Genomic DNA, 22,945 nt, shown 5'->3' on the forward strand with positions numbered 1-22,945 from the left:
GTAAGGAGTTATGGATGACCTGTATCAACTGCTCAAGCGGACACATTCGGTGGACTCCTTGTAGCGCACTAAGCCAGTCAAAACAGACGAGCAGCCTGGTACTGCGATGCCTCTGAAACCATTCCCGACAACGTCCCTGTCGTTAGCGACGAACCAGTTTCTCCGTTGGACAATGATGTGGTTGGTAATGTTCCTAACCATGTTTAATGAACCATTCGGCCTGATGTAATTCATGGAACCACACAAAACCAAAACGTATCTGAGTGGATCGAGACTACAATCCCATTCAACCTAAATACGAGTCAGTTGCCTTAACCGAATGTGATTTACAGTTATGTTCTCGGAAGAAAACTAAAAGCCCAATGACAAACAGGAAAACTGTAAAGGGAATTCCATAGCCAAGAGCGTAACACGTGTTTCGTGTCATTTAGCCACCACACACACACACAGGGTTTCCCAGAATGGCCCTGGCGCTTCAGCATCAAGTTTCGCATCGATAGAAATGAAGCGATAGAGCAGGAGGATACTGCGCTCAAGGAATTTAAGAGAAACCGTATCACATAATGGAATTGTGGCATCCGAGCTCTGCGGAGATTCGCACCGTTAAGTACAAAACGTGAAGCTATAAATTCTACAAAAAACGTCAGAGAAAAATCAAGCCAACTTCTATTTGACAGTATGCCTGATAATTTCGTTACGTAAGATTGAAGTGAAGAAATCCTGAAATGAAGGATAACAGAAGCGACAAAATAAAATAACTGTGAAACTGTTGTATGTTAATTTATCTTTTACTCAAGAGTAATTATTAGGAACGAAACGTCCTAGTAAATTTTATATATCCGTATGGTTAGTACATGCAGCGAGGAAGCATAGTAATTTGTGTTGCATCCTTTTCAATGCTCAGTACATCCGAAGACAAAGATGTTACAGTTCATTTAGGACACGTTTATACATTACGTTCGGAACGCCACAGGAAAAGAAATCATATGAGGGTAGTTCTGAATGAGTTCCGTTCGGTAATAAAAAAGTAAGTATGTAACATAGCGAGACCTCGATGCCGGAATTGCAAGTTGCTATCAAGTCTTCGAATGAATCACTAGAGTAACGAATGAATTCACAACAAAAATGGTTCAAATGGCTCTGAGCACTATGGGACTAAACTTCTGAGGTCATCAGTCCCCTAGAACTTAGAACTACTTAAACCTAACTAACCTTAGGACACCACACACATCCATGCCCGTCATACCGTAGCGGTCGCGCGGTTCCAGACTGAAGCGCCTAGAACCGCTCGGCCACATCGGCCGGCAATTCACAACATCCAGAAATTTATGGGTCTGACATTTTCGTTTATTTGGAGGTATGCATATGGGACCTGAAGATGGCGTAGTGAAATGCTGAAACTGGTGGCCTTCAAAATAAAACATCATCGTAAGTTTCACGGGTGTCATTAACATTGACAATTACTTAACCAGCCCATGTCCCCTGTCCATAATTGGCCAAGAGAGATACTTATGAGTAGTCTAGTTTAGTATACAGAAATGGGAAGGAAAATGCTGTAATGCCAACTTTACTTGTTTTTTCCTCCGCACGCCGTTGTTTTAACTCAAAATTTGACCACCACTCCCCGTTGTCCAGTTTCTAAAAATGACCGCGCGCGCAGTTTGCCACTTGAAGAGCAGGTAAGATTTCGGGTCCGCGCGCAGTCGGGATCGCCCGTGAACACGACACGAGACGGACGGGAAGTTCCCTCCCTGAGCCAAGGCCGGCCGCCCGCCCGCCCAGCACACGGAAACGGCCAGTCTGCGACCCCTGGTCCGGTCCTGCCCGGTTTCCCCGTGAGCGTCACCTTCCCGGAACGCCGGCCAGTGCAGCAACGCCTTCCGAGAACGTCCAGTGGCGGCGCCGCGGTCCAGCCGCGAGTCGGCGCGCCTCTGGCCAGGACAGTTTCCCGGTGTCGGCGTACGAGTCCCACGCCGTTACGACACCGACCTCCACACTTTCTACCGTGCCGGCTCGTGCCCGTTGACTGACTACCGTGGAGACTGTGCCTCCTGCGCAAGCAGTGTACGTTCTCACGCCACAAAGGGACGAAACAGATTTTATCATTTTTTCAAATGTTCGGATAATAAGTTGCCGTCTCTTTATCTACGAATAGAGGATGAATGCAGCTAGCCGCTGTCTCTGTGTAATGTCTTGTCTGTATAGACGTGTATCTGTTGCCTTTAAGATCACTTCACCTTCACACATAAATCTATACAGTAAAGTAAGGCCCTCCCCGTTTTTGGCTGATCCGTGATAAGACAGGCGAAAAATTAGACTAATGGAGGATTATTAATATTATCTCTATTTTCATTCGCTCTCTCTCTTTCTCTCCTTTATCTATGTACAGTTTTTAATATAATATTTCATTACGTGAAATCAGCCAAATAGGATCTTTGGTGGAGTCCTTCGTCTTGGTAATCAGCGGCTGGCTTGCTGTAAGAGATCTTTACATTTATTATTACTGTTAAACACTGCAGTCAGTCGGGAGAATCAATCGTTTGGACAATTTGTTCCTTTTACGGAAGATTGCGAATTCCAGATGTGTACGAAGCCTTTTAGGACGATTTAACACAGACTCAGTGATTGCAGGCTCTCTTCGACACAGCTGAAACTTCCCCACTAATTACAGGGCCAAAGTGATCATCAAATGATTCAGAAAAAGCTCATTCGTTCATTCACTCCAGAACAAAAAAGTCACAAACCTCATTTTTGAAGGAAATTGTGTATTAAATCCATCTCCATTACATGTCCAGATCTACGGTGATTCCACGCCTTAATTATTTTCCGTTTACAGTCTCTCTTCAAACAAACCGCTAGCGGCACAAATGTTAATTGGCTCGCTTTAGCGAGAAGAAAAGCAGAATATGTATCTCAGAAGCACGTCAATACCTCAACAGATACTCCAGAAGCTGTCCTAGTTACCACTCTAACAACCATGGAGAATGCATATATGCATCTCTGTTATTTCAAAGAATAAACGCACTAGAAAATACTTTGGCGTCGTCGAGCTGTTGCCGCATATATTACGAGAAAATCAGGTCAGACAACTTTTCCAAAGTGAATGAATGTGTATGGTTTGATTGAAAATTATTAATTGGTGCGTGGTAGAGGGTATTTTCTGTGGGGACATTACAATTTGCATTACCCGTATATCGCACCCCAGGGAGAAAAGTAACTGAAGTCGAAAAACGGCAATTTTTAATTGATGCCACTGAAAAATAAATGTGAAATGCCCCATTGTGCACGTGAGGACAGCTGAGTCAATTTTGCTGCAGGCTACTTCATGATTCGCCACAGTAAGAACAGTGTCGCTTCAACAATGCTACTGGAAGATGTGTATGGGTCATTCAAGAAGAGGCCGGCCGGAGTGGCCGAGCGGTTCTAGGCGCTACAGTCTGGAACCGCGCGACCGCTACGGTCGCAGGTTCGAATCCTGCCTCGGGCATGGATGTGTGTGGTGTCCTTAGGTTAGTTAGGTTTTAGTAGTTCTAAGTTCTAGGGGACTGATAACCTCAGCAGTTAAGTCCCATAGTGCTCAGAGCCATTTGAACCATTCAAGAAGAGCGGTACATTCTGAGTTGTCACACTTATCGTGTGTAGCGTAATTTAAAAGTAATTTTAATATCCTTGATTATTACACTGTATAAACAACCACTGTTTTAACGATTACAGGTGTTGTAAACGTTACGAAATTTCATGATATTTACAATATCTGTAATCGTCAGAACAGTGTATATCCATGCATGTCTCAAGGATATTGTAAAGTAATACACGGCCACTGTATGAATACAGACATTTAGATGATCAATGATGCTCTTGGCTCGATGGGCTTAAATGATAATCTATGGTAAAAAAGATTGTGTCTCTGTCTGCGCGGTAACCACAAGTGTGAGATTAAGGGACACGGACAACGTGACAAAGTACTCTAAGGGCAGAATAGTTACCCAGGCATTCTTTTGGTGGGAACCGTACACGAGCAGACCATCAACAGTACCAGGAGAAAACAGCTGAACATATCTGGAATGGAAATTTTTGCTTTAAAGAAAGCTCACATTGAATCTCTTTTCTCGGCAAAATGTATTCCTACACTATATGATGCCAATTATCTTTTCGTAAACTGATCCTTGAATTGTATTTAGTTTATATTCATTATTAAACTGTATTAATTTTCAAAAATTATAATTTTGCATTTTGTACTTTTCTAACAAAACAATTTCATCTTCTTTCTCTTTTTTCTACTTTAACTATTAATTTTACCTGATGCAAGTTCTAATGTCGTATAGCATTACAGTAAAATATATAACATTATTCGGGGTCGACAACAGGGAAAAATAGCACATGAGGGGGTCATAACCAAAACAAAACGTTTTTAGGAAAGCGACAAAAGTGACAAGTCAAAGAACCAATAATTACTTGATAAGATCTCACATTCGAAGAGAACAGGATTACGTGTCCACATTACTGTTGTACAGAATATAATGGAATTTATTGCTAAAAATATTTACATGGAATTTAAAGAAAGTTTATGCTATTTCAGTATAAGTTTTTTAGAATCCTTTAAGTCGATTTCTTTGAAAGTGTTGCATTTTTGAATTGTGTTACCGTTCATTCCGAGGTGGTAGACGTGAAGTCCCTGCATCTACTATGTCCTAAGTTTTGAGACCGACGTTACAGGTCACTCGTCAAAGAAATAATGACACTTCCTAGCAGATTATAACCGTGCACCATGCCGGACCGGAAATCGAACCTTTAACCTTTGCCTTTCGTGGGCAAGTGCTCTACAGATTCAGATATTCAAGCACGACTCACAACCGGTCTCATTTCTTCACTTCCACTACCACCTTATCTCGTACTTTCCAAGCTTCATTGAAGTTCTCCATCTACCTTGCGTGTCTAGTAGTCCTGAAAGATAGGATAATCTGGAAGTAATGATAACATTTGGTTCACTGGCTTGGTGCCAGCCTCTGGACATGATATGTTTGCTTTGTCCCTGGCAGTGGGGGAGGAGCCTGCACAGGCAGACAGCTTTGTTCTGCTGAACATCATTAAAGGGATAGCACGATTTTAATTTCTCCGACTGACAGTTGTATCACCGTGTATTGATTCCCGTGAGAGAGCGGTGATTCTATATTCCCCGTTTCAGCGAAATAATGAAAATTTCTTCTGTCACCGAAATTCTAACCAACCATTTATAAATCTACTTTAGGTCGCGTTGCACAGATTCGCCACCACGTTGAAAAATGCTTTTCGTGCAGCCACAGGACGTCGTGTTACGACTCAAACTGTGCGCAATAGGGTGCATGATGCGCAACTTGACTCCCGACGTCCATGGCGAGGTCCATCTTTGCAACCACGATACCATGCAGCGCGGAACAAATGGGCCCAACAATATGTCGAATGGACCGCTCTGTATTGGCATCACATTCTCTTCACCTATAAGTGTTGCATACGCCTTCAACCACACAGTCGTCTGAGACTGTGTTTGGAGGCAACCCGGTCAGGCTGAATGCCTTAGACGCACAGTCCAGAGAGTGCAGCAAGGTCGAGGTTCCCTCCTGTTGTTGGCGTGGCATTATGTGGGGCCGACATACGCCGCTGGTGGTCATGAAAGGCGCCGTAACGGCTGTACGATACGTGAATGCCGTCCTCCGAGCGATAGTGCAACCATATCGGCAGCATGTTGGCAAGGCTTTTTTTCCCCTTCATGGACAATTCGCGCCCCCGTCGTGCACATCTTGTGAAGGACTTCCTTCAAGATAACGACATCGGTCGACTAGAATGGCCAGCACGTTCTCCAGACATGAACCCTATCGAACATGCCTGGAATAGATTGAAACGGGCTGTTTATGGTCGATGTGACCCGCTAACCACTCTGAGGGATCTACGTCATATCGCCGTTGAGGAGTGGGACAGTCTGGACCAACAGCGCCTTGATGAACTTGTGGGTAGTACGCCACGACGAATTCAGGCTTGCATCAATGCAAGAGGACGTGCTACTGGGTATTAGAAGTACCCGTGTGTACAGCAATCTGGACGGCCACCTCCGAAGGTCTAGCTGCATAGTGGTACAACATGCAATGTGTAGTTTTCATGAGCAGTAATAACGACGGAAATTTTTATATTGACCCCTACTCCAATTTTCTACACAGGTTCCGGAACTCTCGGAACCGAGGTGATGCATAACTTTTTTCATGTGTGTATTATCGACAATATGCCATCCAGCAGAGTTTATATTTTAGAATTGCTATATCGCATGTCCATACTTTTGAAGTATGCCATGTGTTCTTAGTGCTTTGGAGCAAAGTGCGCCTTGTGACTATACTGTAATATGCAGGGTGATTCGGTGATTACGTTACTGACTTTCAGGAATGACGAAAGAAGGGTAAATATATCAGATTGAGTTGAGAGACCTTAGTCCGGAAACGACCAAGTTGAAATTTATAACCGAAAATCGTTCCGATACCTCTGACAGTGGACCGCTTCTACAGCTTGCTCTTTGCTTTCCATATTTTGAAAAGAGGTAGCATGGATCAAAACAATAAAAAATGTGGGCTTCAAAATGCGTATCTTAAGATCTATGAGCGCTCGATCAGTAGAAGGCATGTCTTTCACAGGTATTAAAAATTGCATTTTACAGCCCATGTTTATTGAAAAGGTTTGCCTTTTTTGTCCATACTACTTAATCCTCAAATATGTAAAGTAAAGAGCTTGCAGCAGAAGAGGTCCACTGCCAGAGGCAGCAGGACGATCTTCGGTTATAAATTTCGACTCTGTCGTTTCCGGACTAAGGTCCCTTACCTCAGATTGATATATCACAGAGAGTTTATATCATTGTGGTATCGCCCTGTATAGGCCGAAATAAAATACTGTGCACTTACTGTTTGTTACTCCCAAGCCCAAACGTGCGACTGCATGAATTACAGATTGAAATACGCTGAACACAAAGCTAGTTTTCATTGTTGCTGAAGGTTCTAGAATACGTTGTAGTGAGGAAATTTATTTGCGACGAATAAAAAATAATGTTCACAATACACTCAAGTTTTTTGTTTTAAACAAGATACAGAGCTTATTGTTGTCTTTCTGCATAAAAAAATGGCTCTGAGCACTATGGGACTTAACATCCATGGTCATCAGTCCCCTAGAACTTAGAACTACTTAAACCTAACTAACCTAAGGACAGCACACAACACCCAGCCATCACGAGGCAGAGAAAATCCCTGACCTCGCCGGGAATCGAACCCGGGAACCCGGGCGTGGGAAGCGAGAACGCTACCGCACGACCACGAGATGCGGGCCTTTCTGCATCGAAGTAAGGTAACGACTGTTCGAAAGCTTTAAAATACAACAAAAACAGAGTAGCATACCACGTTAACTAACATGTGAATTATTGAGTTCACACGTACTCGCCGGAGTATTGCCAGGTATTCGCTACTGACATGCCCGAAAACAGTAAGTCCCCGATTTCGTACCATACTTATAAATTTTCCGGGCACTACGGACCTGTGACCTAATCTCCGCTCATACGTACGTCTTTCCTGCTGCACTTCGTACAGCCGAATGACCACGAGCAAGATGGCCATCGGCTATTTTAGCCTTCACAGGGTCCAACTACACTTGACATTACTTACTGCAATTGTGAAGTCACTAGTGGGCTGTGTCTATCGACTTTTGCGAGAGCGAGTGAACTACCCTTGTGTCGACTGTGTGCATTTCGATTATTGATTTAGGGTGTGTGTGTGTGTGTGTGTGTGTGTGTGTGTGTGTGTGTGTGTGTGTGTGAACACAGTCTGGGACTTCGTTATAAATGTGATACAAGTATGTTCTGATTTAACCATTTCCGTCTAATTAGAGAAGGAAGGATGAAATAAATATTTGGGTGTTTGTTTCCGAATATGTAGCGATTTGCGAGTGTGTGGTTAGGCAGGAACCTAAGAGGACATCTTAAACTGATGCGAGTGAAACGATGAGCAACAACATTAATATTCTTCCTTGTCACAATTTTTCCCCATGTTGCGCAACCACAAACACATACCTGCAAAGAGCGCTCGCTACAACAGCGAGATTTTCCTCTCACTAACACATCCATAAGCCAACGGCCTTGCCGCAGTCGTAACACCGGTTCCCGCCAGATCACCGAAGTTAAGGGCTGTCGGACTAGGCTAGCACTTGGATGGGTGACCATCCGGTCTGCCGAGCGCTGTTGGCAAGCGGGGTGCACTCAGCACTAGTGAGGCAAACTGAGGAGCTGCTTGACTGAGAAGTAGCGGCTCCGGTCTCGGAAACTGACATACGGCCGGGACACATGCCCCTCCATATCCACATCCGGTGACCCTTGTGGTCTGAGGATGACACGGCAGCCGGTCAGTACCGTTGGGCTTTCATGGCCTGTTCGGAAGGAGGAGTAACACATTCATGAACACCAGTTTGGCGCTATAGCGATCGACAAATGCCTAGCCTCGTTTAGGGACATCTTCACAGCGCCACTTCGTAATTATTACGTGAGTCCCTGCAAAAAGTTTGTGAAACGTACTTGACCCACCTTAGCAGTGTCGTTACCCAGATTCACATCCTTTCGTTTTCCAATACTTGAAAACAATTTTACACTATACATATGCATGATACATTAGATAACATGGAAATTCACTCAACTTTTCACTGCTATGCTTGTTTTTCAGCTACGTTCATTTGTTCGTCCAATACTTAGTATTTTGTATGCGAAAACACATCAAGCAGTTCCATTGTTAATAAATTAAAACAATAAACGTAAATACATTTAAAGATCAGGAACAAAGTCTGATTTTGTATGCTGCTGCTACTTTCATTGTTTTGCTGAAAACTCACGTCTTTATGCATGTAATACATATTCCGGCATGTAGTTTAACAAGCAGTGTTACCAACAATCTATTACATTCTGATACGTCTATCTGTGTTACATAGTTTATAAAAATAGCACAAGACACTGGGGCGACTTCTCCGTTTGTATAAAGGAGAATCACGTGAAAGAAAAGTGTTCTGAACTTACTGAAACTATGGTATGTGAAAAGGAAGTTTTCTCACCTAAAGGGACTTTTCTAGAAGTTGTACGTGAAGCTGCCATTCTGTATTTACTACCTGCTAAATGCTGCCAGACTTGATAACGCTAGTCCGCATTTACTGATTTCCCATATCTTTGACAGAATAGAATTTTTCCATCACTTATAAAGATGCCACTAAATTCAGTAACATATTGTTGCAAACGGAAGCGAACACTTTACTTTCGTTATTACATCGCTATTCACTTCACTGAAGATACTTTACTGTACAAACGTTCTGTTTTAAACAAGACGAGGACACTGATTGTTGTGTACATTGCATCAGCCATCCACATAATAAATAAGGGATTCCCTTTCAGATAGCGTGGCAGCAGGTGTAGTGGAGGTCATTCACTGCGCAATACTTTTACGAGTGAAGTTCATTCAGATTTCAGTCTCATATGATAATGGACGAGATCTTTGTTACATTTGAAAATTATAACAAAGAAAAGTGACAAATTGAGTTTTAGCAGAATTATTTAAATATTTATTTACGTATAATATTACAAAAAGATATATTTTTATGTGAAACAGAATTTTGTATATGACTGAAGTGTGCTGTTTCGGCAATTTCCATCTTATCGTTTCTTATCTATAAGCAAAAAAAAAAAACTTTGTTTACGTTAAAAGCCGTACTCTAGATATGATGAAACTGTAGATAATTTTTGCTTTTGTAAGTATTATCTGTTTTTCACAACTGATAGAGGACAATGTGTAACGTCCCGTCGACGACGATGTCATTAGTGACTGAGTAAAAGCTCGGATTAGGGAAGGAACTCGGTCGAGTCCTTTCAAAACAGCCATCCCGGAGTTTTCCCAAAGCGATATAGGTAAATCATGGAAAACCTAAATCAGGATGTAAAGATTAGAAACAGTCCTGATCGAAATTTTTTATTTTCATTGGAGTGACCGGTTTCGATTCTATTTAAGAACCATCTTCAGACTCCAGAACGGTGGGTGGACTGCATGGAGCAAGTTGCGCCGATCCTCGACGCTGGAATAACTGCTGTTCTGGAGTCTGAAGATAGTTCTTAAATAGAATTGAAACAGGTCACTCCAATAAAAATTAAAAGTTGCGATCAGGACTATTTTTAATCTTTAAATTTAAATTTTTATAGATCGGTGATAATGTTTTCTAAAATATTAAATCAGGAGGATCGGACGCGGGTTTTGAACAGTAGTCCTGAATGCGAGCCCAGTGTACCAACCATTGTATCATCTCGCTCGGTTTTTCACAACTGACATGTTTGACCAATTTATGTTAGGCAGGGTCAGTGGTTTTCAAGCTGCTTTTCGTGTGCCCATTGGCTCATGTAAGCAGTAGGTGAAAATATAATTTTTCAGTCAACTGTATGCCAAAATTATGCTTTTCACTGAACGGAAGTGTGGAACAGTAACTTCTAACGTATACTGTATTCATCTAGGGTTTATGTAAGTACATTAAAAGGATTTAAGACACGGTGACGATGTAACTTCCTGCCAGGTTAAAATTGTGTGTCGGACCGAGACTCGAACTAGGGACCTTCGCAAAGGTCCCGAGTTCGAGACTCGGTCCGGCACACAGTTTTAATCTGCCAGGGAGTTTCACCTCAGCGCACATTCCGCTGCAGAGTGAAAATCTCATTCTGGCACCGTGACGATGTCTAACACAAATTGGTGAAACATGTTTCATTGGAAACAATAAATATCAGATTCAAAAGATAAACAGTATTTATTCTTACCCACGTGATAAGCTTAATTCAAGTAGCAACTAAGGAACAATGGTTGCAAATATTAGCAATATCACTCCGCTATATTCTGTGGCTATAAAGCCGGTTTTTTGGGAGTGTGTCGGAAAGTTGGACACTAAGCTGGCGTAATTAGTGATTGCTAAGGCTTCCTTGCTCTGTTGCTTAGCATAATTTACAGGAACCAGTGTTAGAACATTAGTCGTAAATAAGTTATATTGTTTCCAAGTAATTTTTTGGAAGGAAACATCACTAGCCCTTTCCTCTTTCCCCATGCAGTTCTTCTAAACGCGCACCTCAAAAAGTTTCTTGCATTGACCGTGGAGCAGTAGGTGATACGGAGCGACAGTAAGGTGATCCCCAGGGTGGTATTTTAGTGCAGGTGCTCGCTTAAATACAATATGTACACTGGTGTCCAAAATTGAAGCAACAAACCGCTGTTTCGTTCACCTGTGTCTCATTCATGATATACTCATACAAACCGTCAACAGACGTACGTACGATCGTCGTCTGCACGGAAGACGGCATTCTCGTCACGGGAAAACAAGCCAAATATGACGCCAGGGCACCTACAAAACGGGATAGTGTTTTCTGGGTAGTTCCACATCCACAATCGCTCTATACAGAGTCACATACACTGCAGTAAGGCGCAGAGAATACGCCTACCGGACTCTGCGATCGAGGGCCGTAGGAAGAATGGAAGCAGGAGAGTCGCAAACTGGTGTGGCCCGATGGGTTAATGTGAATTGTTCTGTTGTTTCTCGGAAGTGGCTATAGTTTAGAGAGACCAAACTATATTCTGAAGACCAGGGTAGGGCCGGCCATGTGTGACTTCAGAAGACAGGACCGTTATTTGGTTGTAAGGACACGACGGTACCGTCTTAGTACTGCATGGCAACTGGCGTCTGACCTCTGAGCATCGAATGGATATGTTACACCGAGGCAAACAGTGTGCAGAAGGCTTCGCCGGAGTGGCTTTTACTGTCGGGGACCTGCTGTATGTGTACCTCTGACGTCTTCACAGAAGGGAATGTCTAGAGTGGAGTCGTCAACATGACACCTGGACGGTCTGACAGGAGGCCAATGTGCTTCTCACACCAATTTGGCCTGGAGAGTGATTCCCGAGCGATTCGCACCTGGAGGGAACGTGTAACACGATTTGGGGACCCAAACCTTGTGGAAAAGAGACCGACATCGAGAAGGATCCCTCGTGGTGTGGGCAAGGATTGTGTTAACCAATCAAACACCTCTTCAGGAAACTTTACGGATGACTAAGCAAGGTGTAACTGCTCTCGGTTATCGTGACGAGATTTTTAGATATCATGAGCGGTTGTTGTGAGGTGCTATTGGTCCAGACTTCATAATGATAGACAATAATGCTCGACCTCAGAGAGCACGGGTGGTTGACGTTTCCTGGGAAACTTCATTTATTGCACACATGGCTGGCATGCTCGCTCTCACGATTTGAATCCCATAGAGTATGCACTAGGGAGACTGGTTGCATCACACAAACATCTACCAACCACTCTTGTAGACTAGTGAGCAGCTCTGCGGTAAGGAGGGGCATTATTGCCTTAACATGAGATTGATGGCATTATTCACAGCATGCCCCGTCGCTGTCAAGCCGGTATTGCTGTATTAACCAGATGTCGGAATTTATTTATTTATACGTCAAGTTCCGTAGGACCAAACTGAGGAGCAAATCTCCAAGGTCATGGAAAGTGTCAGTACATGAAATTACAACATAAAAGTAATAATAGATAAAAATAAATGTTTATAAACCCGTAAAAACAGTGTCCGTAAGTTCAAGTAAACGCAATCAACAACACAACAAGAAACAGCTCAATTTTTCAAAGAACTCCTGGACAGAATAGAAGGAGTGACTCATGAGGAAACTCTTCAGTTTCGATTTGAAAGAGCGTGGATTACTGCTAAGATTTTTAAATTCGAGTGGTAGCTTATTGAAAATGGATGCAGCAGTATATTGCGCGCCTTTCTGTACAAGAGTTAAGGAAGTCCGATCCAAATGCAGATTTGATTTCTGTTAAGTATTAACTGAGTGAAAGCTGCGTATTCTTGGGAATAAGCTAATATTATTAACAAGAAATGACAGTAAGGAATGCGTATAATGACAGGCCTGTGTCAGAATACCCAAACTAGTGTAGGGGGGTCGACAAGAGGTTCGCGAACTTACACCACTTCACTGCTCGAACCGCCCGTTTCTGAGCCAAAAATATCCTTTTAGAATGGGAAGGCTTACTCCAAAATATAATACCATACGACATAAGCGAATGAAAATAAGCAAAGTAGACTAATTTTCGTGTCCAACGATCACTCACTTCACTTCAGTAGTATAGTAAAATTGGCAGCGTTAAGTCTTTGAACAAGATCCTGAACGTGGGCTTTCCACGAGAGCTTACTATCTATTTGAACACCTAGAAATTTGAACTGTTCAGTTTCATTAAAAATATGCCCATTCTGTGAAATTAAAACGTTAGGTTTTGTTGAATTGTGTGTTATAAATTGTAAAAACTGAGTTTTACTGTGATTTAGCGTCAGTTTATTTCCTACATGCCATGAACTGCATTATTTGAAACCAAGCCAATGTTGCACACAACACTGTTTACTACCATGCTAGTGTCATCAGCAAACAGAAATATTTTGGAGTTACCCGTGTGTGCAAATCCAGGAAAAAACTAAGAAATTTTTTGTCTACCATTATACATGTTGCAGTTGCCTTAAGTTCTGTATTGATTACATTGTTTCTACTTTTCAGTCACCTATTTAAACTGTTTTGTGGCAAAATACACTCAAGCTTGCAACATTTCCGCTTGTTGCTTTAATTTTCAACACCAGTATAGTCGCTGCATCCTCAACTCCGCTCATCCCCGAACTCGCAGCCAGCGCCACCCCAGTATTTAGCCATCAGCAGTCTTTGTTTCTTTTTTGCAATCCCATGACACTATTTTTGGCCTTGCTTTGCGGTACATACTGTTGTAATTGCCTAGCTAGTGTGTAAATGTTTCGCGTGTTCAGCTCTTCTGCTATCATTCGTATCAGTGCATGCGGATAGTCCCGCACGATAAGCAACACGCCACACGAAGTACGAAACCTTATTGGTTGTCTGAATACGATCATCTCTCTTATCTCAAGTCAACTTTGGAGTCGTTTACACCGAGCAAAGTCATTTGATAGCATCGTGTAGATGCGATTTATTTTTTCGCTAGCAGTGTAACATTTCCGAGAAATGGTGTTATGGTAGGACTTAGTGGATGGCTTGATAAGTCTGAAACTTGCCGCCATTTAAATACAACAAACTTGTGTGCAGTTTTTTCGGTTTGTAATTTATTTGAATTTCTGAGGAACTACTTCCATTTTAGAAAGTGAGAACTGTCTCTAAGACGTTGCTTCGTTCGGCACATAATGGGAAGACACTCCATCACAGGTTTCTACACCAACAGAATTGAAAAAAGTATTTAACCAATTTACTACTTTCTGAGAGAGCGCTGGGATGAAGTGTCAGGACGCGCGTAACCATACTGGCAACCACCCGCCTAAAAAGTAAATCTGGTCACATTAGGAAAGATTTCATTGCGAATTCTATTGCAGCCACCGACAGCAGATTCTTAACTGAATCAAAGCGCGAAGTTATTTAGTCTTTGCGTATACGGAAAAGAGAAACATCAAAAGAATTCAGTCGCTTGTCATGGAGCTCAAAACCAGGCGGAGGTGTTAGACTGAAAAGAATTTGGGTTATCTAACTCTCTCCCAGTTGCCTTTTCAATAGCTACCTAGAACGATTCTTCCACGGCAGCGTAGTGTGTGCTGTTTTGAAAACTTCCTGAAAGAGTAAAACTATCTAGCGGCGTGGGACTCTAATGTGGAGACTTGCCTTTGCTGGAGAATACCAATTGAGCTACCCACACAAGCCTCTTCAGCTATCAGGATGTTATGTTATTGCGTGAGCAAGAAATGATTGAAAACTTAACAGACTAAAATGTATTTGCGGTAGGAGTAAATTTGTTTAGTTATGGAAGGACACTAATTTCATTTAATGTGGGAACGCATTCCTTTTTCAGTAAAGGAATGCACTCGCTCTTCGGGCCCCTTCTGCCCCAAATGTTGCTACGTAACTCTCTGATATAGTTCTAAGACTTGGCCTGATGCACACCACTCAGTGCAGACTATATCTCCGCTCAGCACAGCACAGGCTGGTTCTACGACACTAAGTAATATTGGTTAACATTGAGTACACAAGGAATTCTGAACCTTCTGGAAGGAAGCTGTTGAAAATGTTGCATTATGGACGAATTCTGAATGGTAAAAACGACAAGATTTTACGGCAGTTTTCTCACGATCGGCGAAGCTTAATGGAGTTTTGTGTAATTATACGACTAGTGTACCATTTATTGCAGACGAATAACTGAGCGAGGATAATCTCAGTAACTTGAGACATTGTAAGTGGTTATGTCATACACATCACTATAGCGAAAGTCATGGTGTACTCACATTTGTGGTATGAGATGCCACTGAAACTCAATGGGCTGCTGAAAAAACGGTGCAATGTACCGGGTGATCAAAAAGTCAGTATAAATTTGAAAACTTAACAAACCACGGAATACTGTAGATAGAGAGGTAAAAATTGACACACATGCTTGAAATGACATGGGGTTTTATTAGAACAAAAAAAAAAAAACAACGTATTGCTAGACGCGTGAAAGATCTCTTGCGCGCGTCGTTTGGTGATGATAGTGTGCTCAGTCCCCACTTTCGTCATGCTTGGCCTCCCAGGTCCCCAGACCTCAGTCTGTGCGATTATTGGCTTTGGGGTTACCTGAAGTCGCAAGTGTATCGTGATCGACCGACATCTCTAGGGATGCTGAAACAACAGCCGACGCCAATGCCTCACCATAACCCCGGACATGCCATACAGTGCTGTTCACAACATTATTCCTCGACTACAGTTATCGTTGAGGAATGGTGGACATATTGAGCATTTCCTGTAAAGATCATCATCATTGCTTTGTCTTACTTTGTTATGCTAATTATTGCTATTCTGATCAGATGAAGCGCCATCTGTCGGACATTTTTTGAACTTTTGTATTTTTGGTTCTAATAAAACCCCATGTCATTCCAAGCATGTGTGTCAATTTGTACCTCTCTATCTACATTTTTCCGCGATTTATTCAGTTTTCTAATTTATACTGACTTTTTGATCACCCGGTACTTATAAAGCGCAGCACCCATCTTTGACACCATTTCAATATTTGTGGGTCAAACCGCATCTCAGAATGAACCTTTCAGAAGCTGGCGTTGCACCAAATGCACGGTGCCACTCTACGAGAAAGATAGAAATGCAATGTTTGCCCAGAGCCACTGTCGCCTTTGGCTTCTGGCGATTTACACACACATCCCACCCGCAGTTCAGGGAAACACTACTACATAAAAATAAACTACCCACCCATTCAGCTGATTTGTCACTGACCTTTAACAGGACAATGAATATTAAAATTTCGTACGGAAAAGAATTTTTAACGTGAATAGTGTCTAGTATTCTCCGAGAATAGGTATGTACAGTATTATAGAGAGTAGTAACGAGAAAGGTATATTACTGGTTAGATGTGCCAACGTTTTTCCTTTTTTACATTTTACGCACATGACTTCTTAAATGAAAACAACATCGTGTTATTCAGTTATTCTGTTTTATTCTTCTAAATTACAAAACAGAAGTCTATGTGCTGAGCTACTATGGAAAGAAAGGACCGTACAGGTCTTTTTAACAATTTCGGAAACCGCATTTCTGTGCAGTGAGTTCCGGTATGTCCTGTCTGCTCCTTCATGGCTGATTACCAAACAACATTAGGAAGCAGTAACAGATACTTTATTTCAGTTCATAATACAGAATGTGTCAAGAAGAATAGTAAATATTTTATGAGTTAGTAACATTGATTAATTCGGATTAAACAGTACACGTAACAAGTGTCCAACTGTTATTGTTACAGAGGTACAGCTGTTGGAATGTAACAAACAAATACTGACAAGTGTTAAGCAAAGTAAAAGGTTAAGTTAAAAGTTCATCATCATCATTTAAGATTGATTATGCCCTTCAGCGTTCAGTCTGGAGCAAAGCCCCCTTATAAAATTCCTCCACGATCCCCTATTCAGTGCTAACATTGGTGCCTCTTCTGATGTTAAAGCTATTACTTCAAAATCATTCTTAACCGAATCCAGGTACCTTCTCCTCGGTATGCCCCGACTCCTCCTACCCTCTACTGCTGAACCCATGAGTCTCTTGGGTAAACTTGCTTCTCCCATGCGTGTAACATGACCACACCATCTAAGCCTGTTCGCCCTGACTGCTACATCTAGAGAGATCATTCCCAGTTTTTCTTTGATTTCCTCATTGTGGACACCCTCCTGCCATTGTTCCCATCTACTAGTACCTGCAATCATCCTAGCTACTTTCATATCCATAACCTCAACCTTGTTGATAAGGTAACCTGAATCCATCCATCTTTCGCTCCGATACAACAAAGTTGGTCGAAAGATTGAACGGTGCACAGATAACTTAGTCTTGGTACTGACTTCCTTCTTGCAGAAGAGAGTAGATCGTAGCTGAGCGCTCACTGCATTAGCTTTGCTACACCTCGCTTCCAGTTCTTTCACTATGTTGCCATCCTGTGAGAATATGCATCCTAAGTACTTGAAACCGTCCACCTGTTCTAACTTTGTTCCTCCTATTTGGCACTCAATCCGTTTATATTTCTTTCCCACTGACATTACTTTTGTTTTGGTGATGCTAATCTTCATACCATAGTCCTTACATTTCTGATCTAGCTCTGAAATATTACTTTGCTAACTTTCAATCGAATCTACCATCACAACTAAGTCATCCGCATATGCAAGACTGCTTATTTTGTGTTCACATATCTTAATCTCTCCCAGCCAGTCTATTGTTTTCAACATATGATCCATAAATAATATGAACAACAGTAGAGACAGGTTGCAGCCTTGTCTTACCCCTGAAACTACTCTGAACCATGAACTCAATGTACCGTCAACTCTATCTGCTGCCTGACTATCCATGTGAAGACCTTTAATTGCTTACAAAAGTTTGCCTCCTATTCCATAATCTCGTAGAACAGACAATAACTTCCTCCTAGGAACCCGGTCATATGCCTTTTCTAGATCTATAAAGCATAGAAACAATTCCCTGTTCCGCTCATAACACTTCTCCATTATTTGCCGTAAGCTAAAGATCTGGTCCTGACAACCCCTAAGAGGCCTAAACCCACACTGATTTTCATCCAATTGGTCCTCAACTAATACTCGCACTTTCCTTTCAACAATACCTGAGAAGATTTTACCCACAACGCTGATTAAAGAGATACCTCTGTAGTTGTTACAATCTTTTCTGTTTCCATGTTTAAAGATTGGTGTGATTACTGCTTTTGTCCAGTCTGATGGAACCTGTCCGGACTCCCAGGCCATTTCAATTATCCTGTGTAGCCATTTAAGACCTGACATTCCACTGTATTTGACGAGTTCCGACTTAATTTCGTCCACCCCAGCTGCTTTATTGCACTGCAATCTATTGACCATTTTCTCCACTTCGTCAAATGTGATCCTATTTCCATCATCATTCCTATCCTATTCTACCTCGAAATCTGAAACATTACTGATCGTATTTTCATCTACATTGAGCAACTCTTCAAAATATTCCCTCCATCTGCCCAAGGCATCCACAGGATTCACCAGCAGTTTTCCTGACCTGTCCAAAATACTTGTCATTTCCTTCTTACCTCCCTTTCGAAGACTGCTAATTACACTCCAGAATGGTTTTCCAGCAGCTTGACCCATAGTCTCCAACCTGTTTCCAAAGTCTTCCCACGATTTCTTCTTGGATGCTGCAATTATCTGTTTGGCTTTGTTTCTTTCTTCAACATAAATTTCTCTGTCTACCTGAGTTCTAGTATGTAGGCATTTTTGATACGCCTTCTTTTTCCTTATACAGGCTGCCTTGATTGTATCATTCCACCAAGCTGTTTGCTTCATCCTACTTTTACACACTACTGTTCCAAGACATTCTTTAGCCACTTCTAGTACTGTGTCCCTGTACCTTGTCCATTCCTTTTCCAATGACTGTAATTGACTACATTCAACTAACTGGTACCTTTCTGAGATCGCTGTTATGTACTTGTGCCTGATTTCCTTATCCTGAAGTTTCTCCACTCTTATCCTCCTACATATGGACCTGACCTCCTGCACTTTTGGCCTCACAATCCCAATTTCACTGCAGATTAAATAATGATCAGTGTCATCAAAGAATCCCCTGAATACACGTGTGTCCCTCACAGCCTTCCTGAATTCTTGATCTGTTATTATATAGTCAATGATAGATCTGGTTTATTTTCATAAATTCCACCTCCGACTTCAGTGTACTTTCGAACTATCTTGACAACACCACGACTAGTTCTTCTGAATTTGACTTGGTCCTTTTTTATGAAGGCATCACTAATCGTAATCCGATAAATTAGTCTCGAGGGTGTGCTTTTCCTTTGAACACTTCGCCTTTAAAACACCACTGCAGGCAAAACAAAATTACGGGACGTTGGCGGCCGAGGAACGTGACTATTTCTGCTGACAAAACTCCCGGGGAATGTTAGTTTCAGATAAGCGTCAGCTGACGACGACTAGAATGTGCAGATGCCTCGACACTCTGGAAGAACACAGCCCTCCTTGTAGACAAAGAAATCTCTTCCAAAAATGCTGGAAGCTCGTTTTCAATCGAGTCTAGATAACGGGGCTTCGCCGTACGATGCGGTAACATACCAATTCCAATCAACTGCTCGTCTACCATACCGAACAACACATTTACAAAGAAGCTTTATTCAAAAAGTGACACCAGAAAGGTATGCGGGGTTTCGTCAGACTACCGACGAAAATCGCGAGTGTCACTGGTACCCCTGCGAGTGAAAAAAGTTGCTGCCTCTATAAACAGTATTAAAATGATTACTTGGCAATTTTCAGTCAACCAAAGACAAAATTCCTGTCGTCTACCTTCACCTCCTCGTCGAAGGAGTTGAATCCGCTGTAAAAGATAAGGTAATGTCCGCCACATTCTTGTATGTAGAACACCTATACGTGTAGAAATTCTGCGTGGGTTTGGTGAAAGACTTCGGTCTATCAAATCAATATCTTCTGCTCCATCCACTCTTTGTTTATTTGCACGTCTAGGTGAGACATGGCTGTTGGGAAGACAACATTAGTCCCGCGCAGTTTAGCGAAACCACGAGTTAACACTTAGTACTCTGCAATTAGAATATCGTCGACCATACACTCTAGAACCAGGCTGTACACAAATCCCGTATTGGCTACTCGGCATTTTTAAAAACACTAAGGAGGAAGAATTATCCAAGGGGGACAGAAATCGATGTGACATATGTACAGACAAAACAATGACCACAATTTTAGAAAAATTGCATAATTTATTTGAGAGAGAGAGAAAACTTCACAAACTTGTCAATTCGATAACGCGTTTGTCCGCCTCTGACCCCATATGCATGCAGTTATTCGGCTTGGCAGTGATTTATAGAGTTTTGGATGTCCTCCTGTAGGATAGCGTCCCAGATCCTGCCCAATTGGGTGTTATATCGTCAAAATCCCATGCTGGGTTGAGGTCCCTACCCATAACGCACCAAAGGTTCTGGATTGGTGAGAGATCCGGTGATCTTGCTGCCCAGGGTAAGATTATGTAAACATGAAGATAAGCAGCAGAAACACTCGCCGTATGCGGGAGGGCATGATCATGCTGAAATGTAAGCCCCAGCTGGATTGCCTTAAAGGGCAACAAAACCAGGTGTGGAATATCGTCGACGTACTGATGCGCTGTAAGGGTGCCGAGGATGACAACCTGGGCGTTCTGACTTAATGGTGCGTAGCAGTTTATGAAAAGTGTCTTCATAGCACTTGCAACACTGGAAATGCATATCCTCCTATTTCCATCTATTGTACAATAAATTTTTTCCTTATTTTACTACATGAAGATATGACATTTCGGTATCTTTATATATTGTAATTGTTTTACTATATATATATATATATATATATATATATAATGTGTGTGTGTGTGTGTGTGTGTGTGTGTGTGTGTGTGTGTGTGTATGTCGATGTATAATTGGTTTGTTTTGTAAATATTGTTTGTAATTTTACGCTGGGTCTTGCCTAGGGAAAACTACGCTATCGAACGATTACATCGATTGGTCGTGTGGAGAACCAAGGTGTTTAGGATCTTTGAGAGTGTTAAACTCTAAACTCTGCCGCGTGGAGCGCGGGCAGAGGAAAGTCTGGCTGGAGTAGGGCGGTGGAGCAGATGTGTTGAGTGACGCTCCCGCGAGTTGCCGCGCTTTCGGGGTTTGGCAGCATGTAATTGCGCTCGACTTGCTATGATAGTTTCTGGCACGGTGTCGCGGACTGGAAGCATTAGGGCACACGTCAAGAGCCCGTTTCGCCTGGTGACCGTGTCGAGAAGAAGGCGCGCCAACATCCAGCTTCTGCAACAGCGACGGCCGACAATGAGTGACTGTCGCCACCTCCTCGATCGACGACTTCAAACCTTCAATCAACCAACAAGGAAGACTGGAAGCACGTAAGGTTTTAGAACTGTATGGCAGACCTCAGCTTTTCAAACTGTTCCATTTGCCTCACAAAATTACAGCAACTTAGCATGAACCTTTGTTGCTCATTGTCCCAATTGCATTACCAAGCAGGGTCCCTTCCTTTTCCGGAATGAACCCGAGTGTCGTTGAAATTCAAATGCCAGCATTAAAGTAATATCATTCCATATCACTGCTTTAATTTCAAGTTAAAGTATTCATAGCTGGCTACAATATTTAGATTACACAAGCACAAATTAAGAGTGCGAGTTTTGTTACCATATTTCAGCTTACCTGTGACTGCAACTCAGCTTGGTACGTACTAAATTTCACTATTGTTAATTGTTCAGAATCATTTAATTCAAGTTCAAAGTTGAATCTCTTATTTCTAAATTGCATAGATTCAAGTAGCTTTTGAAATGATTGTTGAGGTAGCAGTAACAAAGTTCACTATTAATTTCTGTCACTAAATTAACTTTCAATTTTCCGGTTTTATTAATTCTTTTGCTAAATTAAATCAGAGTGTAGCGAAATTTATTACTTCTGACAAACATTTAGTTTTCACACAACACGCGTCAACCTTCAGTTGCCACGCTTTTAGTGCTAATTACATGTGCATTAATCTTTCATTTTCAGTTATTATAGTAGTTGTCCATAGGACTGGCGACCGTAATTTTCCCCAAATCTCAAATATCTAATTAACGCCAATTAATTGTTAACGTAACGACCGCACATTTACTTTATTAACTTTACCCCTTTTCAAAATTGATTTCCACCAGTTTCATTTGCATTTTTCCTTTCATTTAGATGTAACCCTTTCCTCCCTCTTTACCGACAGATTAACTTCGGTGACGATTGCTTTTCCCAAATTTCCATTAGGTACACGCGGTTTAATTTTTACTGTCATTAAGGTCGATAACTGAGGGGGAGGTTACACACTGCGCATAGATTGTGGTTCCTCGCACGAAGAACTCTACGACGATATGTCCCCTGCAGTATAAGAACAAGATCATGACCTTACCGGAACTTGTGTGAACAGCTTTGGATTTTTTTCCCGTTGGAGATACGGGAACCCCTTGCCTCCAGTTCCATGTCGTTGGAATCTAGCTGAAAAAAACTGATCCTTCGAGTGCCCCTTATAAAATGATTTTGTTTTCTCGGAAGTGTCAAAATAAAAAGAAGCGTCAGAGTGGAGGAAACGTCAAGGCAGATGGTAGAGCTATTTTTCAAACATTGAACACACCTCATCAAGAATGGTCTAAAGAGAGAACCCATCACATGGAGCGATGTTAGTTGGTAAACAATAAGAACTAAATCAGAACCCCTGCCGCTACACGGATAAATAACCTTTAAAAATATCAGTTCTGTATACAAATTTCGACAGAAAAGCAGTTAACCGGAAAACTCACGGAGCAGGCGATTTAAATTCTTGGGTGGTTTACACACGTCG

At 42.0% G+C, this 22,945-nt stretch overlaps 1 protein-coding gene and 1 pseudogene across 2 annotated transcripts in view; one reads left to right on the forward strand and one right to left on the reverse strand.

The window, feature by feature from the left end:
- LOC126088582 (aromatic-L-amino-acid decarboxylase) overlaps positions 1 to 22,945 on the reverse strand; it is a 211,129-nt gene that overhangs the window by 156,710 nt on the left and 31,474 nt on the right. The gene's annotated exons all lie outside the window — the stretch shown is intronic.
- On the forward strand, positions 8,131 to 8,248 carry LOC126089556 (5S ribosomal RNA; annotated as a pseudogene).

This window comes from Schistocerca cancellata, chromosome 6, assembly GCF_023864275.1.
Source record: "Schistocerca cancellata isolate TAMUIC-IGC-003103 chromosome 6, iqSchCanc2.1, whole genome shotgun sequence".
Taxonomy (NCBI): Eukaryota; Metazoa; Arthropoda; class Insecta; order Orthoptera; family Acrididae; genus Schistocerca; species Schistocerca cancellata.